Here is an 11848-nt window from a genome sequence, read left to right on the forward strand (position 1 = left end):
AATAGTGTGAGTAAAAAAAACAATAAAGGAACATACTAGTAATTACTTAATGCAAACTGGATTTCCAATAATTAGCACAAGTACGCACTCGTCACCTCACGTACAAGGCATTTCAATTACCAAATATACCAAATCCTAAGGGGAAAGGTGCCCCACACAAGGTTAGGCAAGCTACTTACCTCGAACCAGCTCAAATCAATCCGAAACCACGCTCTTGCCATGAGTATTCGACTCCAAATGGCCCAAATCTATTAAATTCAATTGCATAATGTAAATACACTTCAAGTAATTGATTATACAAAGAAATTCTAAGGTAATACGCGGAATTAGGTCAAATGACTAAAACAGCCCTTGGGCCCACATCTCGAAATTCGGTAAAATTTACATTTGTAGAATCCTTACACTCTCACAAGTTCAGTCATACCAAAAGTACCAAAATCGGACCTCAATTGGTCCCTCAAATACCCATTTTAAGGTCTCTTAATCTCAAGCCTTAATTACCCCTTTTTCCTAAATTTTCCACCACTAATTAGGTCTTTAATCACATATAAACGAGTTATGAAGTCAAAAATATTACCTCCAAATGATTCCCCTTGAATCGCTCTTCAATCCTCTTCAAAACGCTCCAAAAACGACCACCAATGGAAGAAATAAACCCCAAAATCGCAGACTAGATGACTATTTAAACCTTCTGCCCAGGCCTGAAAACCTTCTTCGCGAATGCGGTCAAAACCGCGCGTTCGCGAAGCACAAAATAACTTTGACCAAATTTCCTTTTCGCGATTGCGACCTTCCAATCACGAACACGATGCTTTACTCAGACCACCCTTCGCGATCACGTTCCCCCTCTCGCGAATGCGAAGAATAAAATACCTCAAACCCAGATGACCACTTTTCCTCTACGCGAATGCGATCCACCTCATGCGAACACGTTGACCAAACTCCCAGCCCTTCGCAAACGCGTAGCCTTCCTCACGAACGCGAAGGCTTAAATTCCCAGCTTCATCAGCTGACCCTTCGCGAATGCGAAGACCCACACGCGAACGTGAAGGTCATTCTTCTGCACACTGATCTTTAATTTTCTGCAACTCCAATCATCATGAAGTGGTCCGATTGACCACCCGAAACTCACCCGAGGCCCCCGAGACCTCAACCAAACCTGCCAACCAATCCTAAAACATCATTAAAACTTGTTCCAACCTTTGGAATGCTCAAAACAACATTAAAACACCTATTTTCATCAGATTCAAGCCTAAGAATTCCAAAAACTCTAAAAATATGCTTTCGATCAAAAAGTCTATCAACCTTGTCCGAATGACCTGAAATTTTGAACACACATCACTTTAGAAACTACAAAGCTACTCCAATTTTCAGAATTCCGTTCCGACCCTCGGATCAAAATCTCACTATCGAACCGGAAACTTCAAAAATTCAACTTTCGGCATTTCAAGCCTAAATTAGCTATGGACCTCTAAAACACAATCCGAACATGCCCCTAAGCCCAAAATCACCCAACGGAGCTAACAAAACCATCAGATTTCCATTTCGAGGTCGTCTTCACACTATTCCAACTACGGTCAACTTTCCAACACGTAAGCTCTCATTTAGGGACTAAGCGTCCCAAAACTCTCCGAACATCTCGACAAATCAAAATAGCAAATAAACTCGGGGAAAGCACTTAATAGGGGATCGGGGTGTAAATTATTAAAACGATCGGCCGGGTCGTCACATCCTCCTACACTTAAATATTCGCTCGTCCTCAAACGAGCATAGAGACATACCTGAAGTAGTAAAAAGATGAGGGTAACCGCTGCGCATATCCTGCTCGGTCTTCCATGTTGCCTCCTCGACCAGCTGGCCCCACCACTGAACCTTTACTGATGCAATGTTCTTTGACCTCAGCTTTCTAGCCTGCCTATCCAATATTGCCACTGGCTCCTCAACATAGGATAGATCCCTGTCAAACTGGACTAAACTGAAATCCAATACGTGCAACGGATCATCGTGATACCTCCGGAGCATCGAAACATGAAATACCAGATGAACTCCTGCCAAGCTGGGAGGTAAAGCAAGCTCATAAGCAACCTCCCCAACACGACTCAATATCTCAAAAGGACCAATAACCCTCGAACTCAACTTCCCTTTCTTCCCAAATCTCATAATGCCCGTCATAGGCAAAACCTGAAGCAGAACCCGCTCTCCAACCATATAGGAAACATGACGAACCTTCCGGTCCGTGTAACCCCTCTGTCTGGACTGGGCTGTACGGAGTCTATCCTGAATCACCTTAACCTTCTCTAAAGCATCCTGAACCAAGTCTGTGCCCAATAGTCTAGCCTCACCCGGCTCAAAGTAACCCATCAAGGATCTACACCACCTACCATATAAAGCATCATATGGTGCCATCTGAATGCTGGATTAATAGTTGTTGTTGTAAGAAAAGTCCGCCAATGGCAAGAACTGATCCCAAGACCATCCAAACTCAATCACACATGCACGGAACATATCTTCAAGAATCTGAATAGTGCGTTCGGACTGTCCGTCTGTCTGAGGGTGAAATGATGTACTCAACTCTACCCGAGTACACAACTCAAGCTGAACGACCCTCCGGAACTGTGATGTGAACTGAGTACCTCTATCTGAAATGATGGACACTGGAATACCATGCAGATGAACAATCTATTGGATATAGATCTCCGCCAATCGCTACGAAGAATAAGTGGTACACAAAGGAATGAAATGAGTGGACTTGGTCAGCTGATCCACAATCACCCAAATAGCATTGAACTTTCTCAAAGTACGTGGGAGCCCAACTACAAAGTCCATGGTGATCTGCTACCACTTCCACTCCAGAATCTCTATCTACTGAAGCAACCCACCCCGTCTGTGGTACTCACCTACTGACAGTTAAGGCACCGAGCTACAAATCCAACTATATCTTTCTTCATCCACCTCCACCAATAGTGCTGCCTCAAATCCTGATACATATTTGCGGTATCCGGATGAATGGAATACCGCGAGCTATGGGCCTCCTCCAGAATCAACTCCCGAAGCCCATCAACATTGGTTACACAAATCCGACCCTGCATCCTTAATACCCCATCATCACCAACAGTCACATCTCTGGCATCATCGTGCTGAACCTTGTCCTTGAGGACAAGCAAATGAGGGTCATCATACTATTGCTCCGTGATACGATCCAATAAAGAAGATCGAGAAACCATACAAGCTAGAACCCGACTGGGCTCCGAAAGATCCAGTCTCACAAACTGGCTGGCTAGAGTCTGAACAACCATCACCATAGGTCTCTCCAATGCTGGTAAATAAGCCAAACTCCCCAAACTCTCTACCCAGCAACTCAAGGCATCGGCCACCACATTGGCCTTGCCCAGGTAATACAAAATAGTGATATCATAGTCTTTCAGCAACTCTAACCACCTCTTCTGGTACAAATTTAGATCCTTTTGCTTGAACAAGTGCTGCAAGCTCCGATAGTCAGTATAAATCTCACAGTGAACCCTATATAAATAATGGAGCCAAATCTTCAAGGCGTGAACATTGGCAGCTAACTCAAGGTCGTGGACAGGGTAATTCTTCTCATGTATCTTCAACTGTCTGGATGCGTAGGCAATCACCCTACCATCCTTCATCAACACTGCTCCGAGGCCAATCCTCGAGGCATCACAATAGACCGTATAAAATCCCGAACCCCTAGGCAATAACAAAATTGGGGCTGTGGTCAAAGCTGTCCTAAGCTTCTAAAAGCTCGCCTCACACTCCTCCATCCACTGGAATGGAGCACCCTTCTGGGTCAACCTGGTCATAGGGGCTACAATCGATGAAAACCCCTCCACAAAACGACAGTAGTAACCCGTCAAGCCAAGGAAACTACGGATCTCTATAGCTAAGGATGGTCAGGGCCAACTCTACACGACCTCTATTTTCTTCGGATCCACCTGAATACCCTCACTCGATACCACGTGGCCTAAGAATGCCACTGAATCCAACCAAAACTCATATTTCGAAAACTTAGCGTATAACTTCTTCTGTTTTAGAATCTAAAGCACAGTCCTCAGGTGCTGCTCATGATCTTCCCGACTCCAGAAATACACCAGAATATCATCATTAAAGACAATGACGAACGAGTCGAGATACAGTCGGAACACACTGTGCATCAAATGCATAAAGGCTGCTGGGGCATTGGTCAGCCCAAATGACATAACAAGGAACTCGTAATGACTATACCGAGTCCTGAAAGCAGTATTCGGGATATCTGGCTCCCAAATCTTCAACTGATGGTAACCTGAGCGCAAGTCAATCTTAGAAAACACATGCGCGCCCTAAAGCTGGTCAAACAGATCATCAATACGAGGCAAAGGATAATGGTTCTTCACTATAACCTTGTTCAACTAGCGATAATGAATACACATACGCATAAAACCATCATTTTTCTTCACAAACAAGATAGAAGCACCCCAAGGTGATACACTAGACTGAATAAAACCCTTATTAAGCATTTCCTATAATTGATCCTTCAACTTCTTCAACTCAGGAGGAGCCATATGGTACGGAGGAATAGAAATGGGATGAGTGCCCGGCAACAGATCAATGCCAAAATCAATATATCTATCAGGCTGTATGCCTGGAAGATCAGCTGGAAATACATCGGGAAAATCCTGTACTACTGGAACTGAAACAACTGAAAGGGTATCAATACTAACATCTCTCAGATAAGTTAAATACACGTCACACCCCTTCTCAACCATACGCTGAGCTTTAAGAAAAAAAATAACTCTACTGAGAGTGTGATCTAAAGTACCCCTCCACTTAACACGCAGTATACCTGACACAGCCAGCATCACAGTTTTGGCGTGACAATCAAGAATAGTGTAATGGGGCAACAACCAGTCCATGCCCAAGATAATGTGAAAATCTACCATGCTGAGCAACAATAATTCGGCTCTGGTCTCAAAACCACTAAGAGCAACCAAACACGACCGATAGATATGGTCCACAATAAGAGAATCTCCCACATGAGTAAAAACATAAATAGGGAAACTCAAAGAATCCCGAGATACACCCAAATGAGAGCAAAATAAGAAGACACATAAGAGTAAGTTGAGCCTGGATCGAATAGAACCGATGCATCTCTGTGACAAACCAGTATAATACCTATGATGACAGAATCGGAGGCAACAACCTCGGTACGGGTAGGAAAGGCATAGTATCTGGCCTGGCCTCCCCCTCTAGGGCGACCTCTACCTCCCCGACTTCCACCTCTAGCTGGATGAGCAGGTGGGGTAGCAACTAGAGCTGTAACCATATCTTGAGAACTCTGCGGGGCACGCTGTGGCTGAGAAGTCATTGGAGGTGCACCCCTCCCAAGTTTGGGGCAATCCCTCACCATATGACATGTGTCACCATACTCAAAACAAGCTCTAGGAGGACGTGGTGGTTGTGACTGGCTAGGGCCAGGTCTGTTGGACTGACCTCTAAAAGCCCCCCGCGTAGGAGACATGCTAGATACTAGAGGTGCATAATAAGGCTCCTGAGGTCTAGGAGGAGCTGGGATACCACTGGCTGCTGGAAAGTCTGAATGAACAGAGAGACTCATATAACCCCTACCATGATGACTTGCTACTGGGGAATGGGCACCAGAGAAATGGCCCGACTCTCGAGACCTCTTGGCCTCTCTCTCCTCTTTTTCCCTATCATGCATACTCTCAATCGTCCTAGCAATGCTCATCACCTACTGATAAGAAATATACATCTCCAACTCACGAGCCATACTAGACATGATGTTGGGAATAAGGCTATCAATAAACTAGCGAAACCTCTCGCGAACAGTAGAAACCAAGGCTGGTGCATGCCTAGCCAAATTGGTGTAACGGACAACATACTCTGAGACAGCCATAGTACCCTGGTGCAAATGCTCAAACTCTGCACGCCATGTATCCCTGAGGCTCTGAGGAACATACTCTCTCAGGAACAAATCTGAAAACTAAGTCCAAGTTAGTGAAGTAGCCTCATCCGGACTTTCTAACTCATAGGCGCGCCACCACTCATAGGCAGCTCCTCAAAGCTAGAAAGTAGTGAAGGAAACCCCGCTCGATCCTGATATACCTATGGTACAGAGAATGCGGTAACTCTCATCTAGAAATCCCATAGAAACCTCCTATGCTAGACTATTGATTATAGGATGCTTGTACCTCTTGAACCTCTCAAGCCTCAGCTGCTCCTCCTTGGAAGCCGCTTCCCTCCCTCAAGCTAAACTGGCACTGCAGGCGGTACAGGAATAAACTTAAGGACCTGCTCAACATGCACTTGCTGCTCAGGAGTGCGGGCGGCGGGAGTCTATGCTCCTCCCCCAGCCTGAGATGTAGCTACAGCAAGGGGAAGCAACACTACCAGAGCCAGAGTGGTGTACATGCTCATGAATTGTTCCAGAGTCTCCTGAAGAGCTGCAGTAGTAGTAGCAGTAGGCATATCGGGTGCCTGAACTTCGACTAGAACTGTTGGTGGTACCTCGGCGGCAGCTTGTGCAGGTGCTCTGGCTGCACCACGTGTGCGTACTCAGCCTCTACCCCGGCCCCGGCCTCTAACGGCTGCAGTAGGGGGCACGAGTGCCTGATCATCTCGGGTAGTAAATGTCCTCACCATCTGTGAGAGAATAGAATACAAAAGTTTAGAATTGTGATGTCAAAATACAGTAAGACAAAGAAATCAAAAGAAGTGGAATTTTCCTAACAGTTACATAGCCTCATGTAATAAGTACAGACGTCTCCATACCGATCAACGAGACTCTAATAAACTGGGTTGTGATTCATGACTCCTATGAACCTAGAGCTCTGATACCAACTTGTCACGACCCCGGTTCGTCCTCCGTGAATCATCGTGACGGCACCTAGTCCCTACGACTAGGTAAGCCTAAATTGTAGAAAATAAATCAATTTATGGAAGTAAAATAATTTAAAATAGAATTAGAATAATAAGATGGTGTTTAAAAGTGCCACTCGGCATACACAATATTTAACTCTCAGAAACTAATACATATCTCCAAGATCCGGGAACCCACGAATAACAAACTAAGGATCACTACACATTACTCTAACTCCAGAATGTCTTACAAGAACAGAAATACAAAAGGGCTAATACTTAAAGTGAGAACAGAAAGGGACTCCTCGATCTGCGGACACGATAGATATACCTCAAAGTCGCTGGAGCAGTCGCCTCGCCTCAAGGGTGATAGGACTGAGTGGCAGTACTTGGATTTGCACATGAAAAACATGCGCATAAGGGGCATGAGTAGACCATATCGGTACTCAGTAGGTGCCAAGCCTAACCTCGATCAGGTAGTGATGAGGAAGGTTAGGGCCCTACTAAGGTTAAATAAAATACAAAGTATTTTATACCATCAGAGGGGTTGCTCTGATGGTAAGCAACCTCCACTTCCAACCAAGAGGTTGTGAGTTTGAGTCTCCCCAAGAGCAAGGTGGGAAATTCTTGGAGGGATGGATGCCGGGGGTCCATTTGGAAATAGCCTCTCTACCCTAGGGTAGGGGTAAGGTCTGCGTACACACTATCCTCCCCAGACCCCAAGTGGGATTATACTGGGTTGTTATTGTTGTAATAGTGTAGAACAAGACAGTATAATTAAGTGCAATAGTAAGAAATAACATAGAATAGAAAGAGCAACAACAACTAGAGTAGAGGCAAGATAATCACCGAGGGAACACAGCTCAACATAGAGATAGCAACCGGGGATCTACCAGGATACCATCCTATAGCCCCCAAATGTAAATGTCCAGTGGATATCCCAGGTGTCATCCCGTATTCCAACTCATAATGTGCTGGGGATCTACCAAAATCCCGTTCCGTAGTCCCCAAATATAAATACCTAGTACTAGGGGAATCTACTGGGTGTAGTCCCGTAGTTTCATATAACTATGCAGGGGGATCTACCGAAATCCCACATCCATAGTCCCAAATAAACAGACAAGGGGGAGCTACCAGAATCCCACATCTGTAGTCCCAATGTAAATACACAACATCAACAGGAAAATATTCAAAAATGGCAAATTTCATATTAAGACAATAAGTAATTCTAGCCTAACATGCTGCACAAAATTCAGGTAAGGCAGTTTGAGCAAATAAAGCAGTTAAATCACTTAGACATGCTTTCCTAAGCTAACAACAGGCTTAATAGTGTGAGTAATAAAAACAGAAAAGGAACATACTAGTAATTACTTAATGAAAACCAGATTTCCAATAGTTAGCACACATACGCACTTGTCACCTCACGTACAAGACATTTCAATTATCAAATATACCAAATCCTAATGGGAAAGGTCCCTCACACAAGGTTAGGCAAGTCACTTACCTCGAACCAGCTTAAATCAATCTGAAACCACGCTCTTGCCACAAGTACTCGACTTCAAATGGTGCAAATCTATTCAATTCAATTGCATAATGTAAATAACACTTCAAGTAACTGATTCTACAAAGAAATTCTAAGCTAATACGCGAAATTAGGTAAAATGACCAAAATGCCCCTCGGGGCCCATATCTCGGAATCCGGTAAAATTTGCATTTTTAGAATCTTCACACTCTCACGAGTTTACTCATACCAAAAGTACCAAAATCGGACCTTAATTGGTCCCTCAAATACACGTTTTAAGGTCTCTTAATCTCAAGCCCTAATTATACCCCTTTTTCCCAAATTTTCCACCACTAATTAGGTCTTTAATTACATATAAACGAGTTTTGAAGTCAAAAATATTACCTCCAAATGATTCCCCTCGAATGCCTCTTCAAAAATATCCAAAAAAGACCACCAATAGAAGAAATAAATCCCAAAATTGCGGACAAGACGACTATTTAAACCTTCTGCCCAGGCCTGAAATCCTTCTTAGCACAAAATAACTTTGACCAAATTTCCTCTTTCGCGATCGCGACCTTCCAATCATGAACGTGATGCTTTACTCAGACCACCCTTCACGATCTAGTTCCCTCTCTCGCGAACGCGAAGAATAATACCTCAAACCCAGCTGACCACTTTTCCTCTATGCGAACGCAATCCACCTCACACAAACGCGTTGACCAAACGCCTAGACATTCACGAATGCGTAGCCTTCCTCGCGAACGTGAAGGCTTTAATTCCCAGCTTCATCAGCTGACCCTTCGCGAATGCGATGACCCACTTGCGAACGCGAAGGTCATTTCTCTATAGCACTGATCTACAATTTTGTACAACTCCAAACATCATGAAATGCTCCGATTGACCACCCGAAACTCACCCGAGGCCCCCTGGACCTCAACCAAACCTGCCAACCAATCCTAAAACATCATTCAAACTTGTTCCAAACTTCGGAACGCTCAAAACAACATCAAAACACCTATTATTTATTGGATTCAAGCCTAAGAATTCCAAAAACTCTAAAAATATACTTTTGATTAAAAAGTCTATCAAACTTTGTCCGAATGACCTAAAGTTTTGCACACACGTCACATTAAACACTACAAAGCTACTCCAACTTCCGGAATTCCATTCCGACCCTCAGATTAAAATCTCACTATCGAACCAGAAACTTAAAAAATTCAACTTTCAACATTTCAAGCCTAAATTAGCTACGGACCTCCAAAATACAATCCAAACACGTCCCTAAGCCCAAAATTACCCAATGGAGTTAACGAAACCATCAGATTTCTATTTCGAGGTCGTCTTCACACTGTTCCAACTACGGTCAACTTTCCAACACTTAAGCTCTCATTTAGGGACTAAGTGTCCCAAAACTCTCCGAAACTCAAAACCGAACATCCCGGCAAATCAAAATAGCAGAAATAAACTCAAGAAAAGTAGTTAATAGGGGATCGTGGCATAATTTCTTAAAATGAGCGGCGGGATCGTCACAACATGTAACGATGGATCAAAGTAGCGGAAAAATCCATAGGATATTCTTGAGAAATATTACACCGTACTCCCAAAGATTTGCAAACTCACGCTTTATCGTACTATGAAGTTTCAAACTCACGCTTGAGAAAAATCCGTAAGCATTTCAAACGAATTGTTTGAAATCTATCAGTAGTAAGCAAGCCTAGCATCACCCTTTAATTAGATAAGAATATCTCTTTAAATTGGAGGTTATGGACCTCCCTTTTGGGGCTTAGTTTTTGCTGAAATATCACCAAATAGTGCCACCTAATTTCATGCAATAAGAGTCATAACTTGGCTTTGATTGATACTTCATTTTGCTGCCTCGTTGAGTTTCATGAAACTTTATCCCAAAGATTCTAATTTATTAGTTAATCTCCCACTAACAATTAATAATCACCCAATTATCCACATAATTAAGAATTATCTCAAATTACTATGAATACTACTGACTTTAAACACACCTTACTATCACGACCATGGGGTGCCTTGTACAGTACTAGTCCATAAATACCGAATATTTTAGCTCGGGCCATATTTTATCCCAAACTGTCAAACTTCGACAAATTTATTTTCTTCGATTTGCTTACCCTCTCACCTTCACGAATTTACTCATCACTTGTTATAAATAGCAAAAATACTTATAACCTCAAGATAATCTCATCCTCGATTCTATGTCGATTAACTTACCATGAAACTTTTACGTACGAAATGCGGGATATAACATAACACCTCATTTCCGAGCTTTTATCAATTTATTTGTGGCACACTTTCACGTATAAAAATATGGGGTGTAACACCCACCTTCGAGAGAAACTATAAGGCAGGCAATAAAATGTCATCCCATTACTAACAATGAAGCAGAATATGAAGCTGTAATTGCAGGTTTAAAATGTGCACGAGAGCTCGAAAAGTGTAGATTATAATCAAGAACAACTCATAGCTTGTTGTTAATCAAATGCAGGGGACTTATAGAACTAGAGAGGAGAGGATGCAATAATATTTGGAAAAGGTACGAGATTTAATCACACAATTCCAATATTGGAAAATCGTGCAAATACCCAGGGAAGAAAATGCTGAAGCAGACACTTTGGCTAATCTTGCATCCGCTGCTGAAATGACAAATGAAGAAAATGCTTTTGTGATACATTTATTTCATTCGGCACTCGATCAGGACTAAAACAAGGTAAATTTCAATAATTTAAATTGGGATTGGATAAACAAGATAGTTAATTTTTTGCAGTACGGGATTCTACCTGAAGATAAGAAAAAGGCTCAGGCACTTCGACAAAAAGCTGCCCGTTATTGTTTGGATCGAGGCAACTTATATAAAAAAATATTCGGTGGACCTTGAGCAAGGTGTCTTGGACCTTCTCAAATAGAGTGTGTGATGAGATAAGTACATGAGAGACAGTGTGGAAATCACGCAGGAGGAAGATCCTTGGTAAAAACTCTAATTAGAGCAGGATATTATTGGATAAAAATAGAAGAAGATGTAGAAAACTTTGTAACCAAATGTGACAAATGGCAACGACATGGTAACAATATGCATCGCCTAGCAGTAGTTCTAGTAATTATAGAATATGGAGTGATGTGACACTAAGTCAGAATTAAGTGGTTCTAGTAATTATGGAATGGTAAAGGAAGAATGCAATAAAAATAAAAAAAGGGATGAGACTGCACTTATTCAAATCCTACAAATATGATACGATTTCAGAACATTATCTAAATATGACTTCGAAGAGAGGAATAAGGGTTCCTACCCGAGATGTTACTGATAGATAAGGGGACAGTACTGGACGTATGTTAAGACAAAGGAAATGACCCAAGAAGGATTACGTGGAATATTGATATGAGAATCAGCCAACGAGTAGTTAGTAGTTGACTTAGGAAGGGTCTAGTTATGGCTAGACAAGA

This window comes from Nicotiana sylvestris, chromosome 11 (genome assembly GCF_000393655.2).
Source record: "Nicotiana sylvestris chromosome 11, ASM39365v2, whole genome shotgun sequence".
Taxonomy (NCBI): domain Eukaryota; kingdom Viridiplantae; phylum Streptophyta; class Magnoliopsida; order Solanales; family Solanaceae; genus Nicotiana; species Nicotiana sylvestris.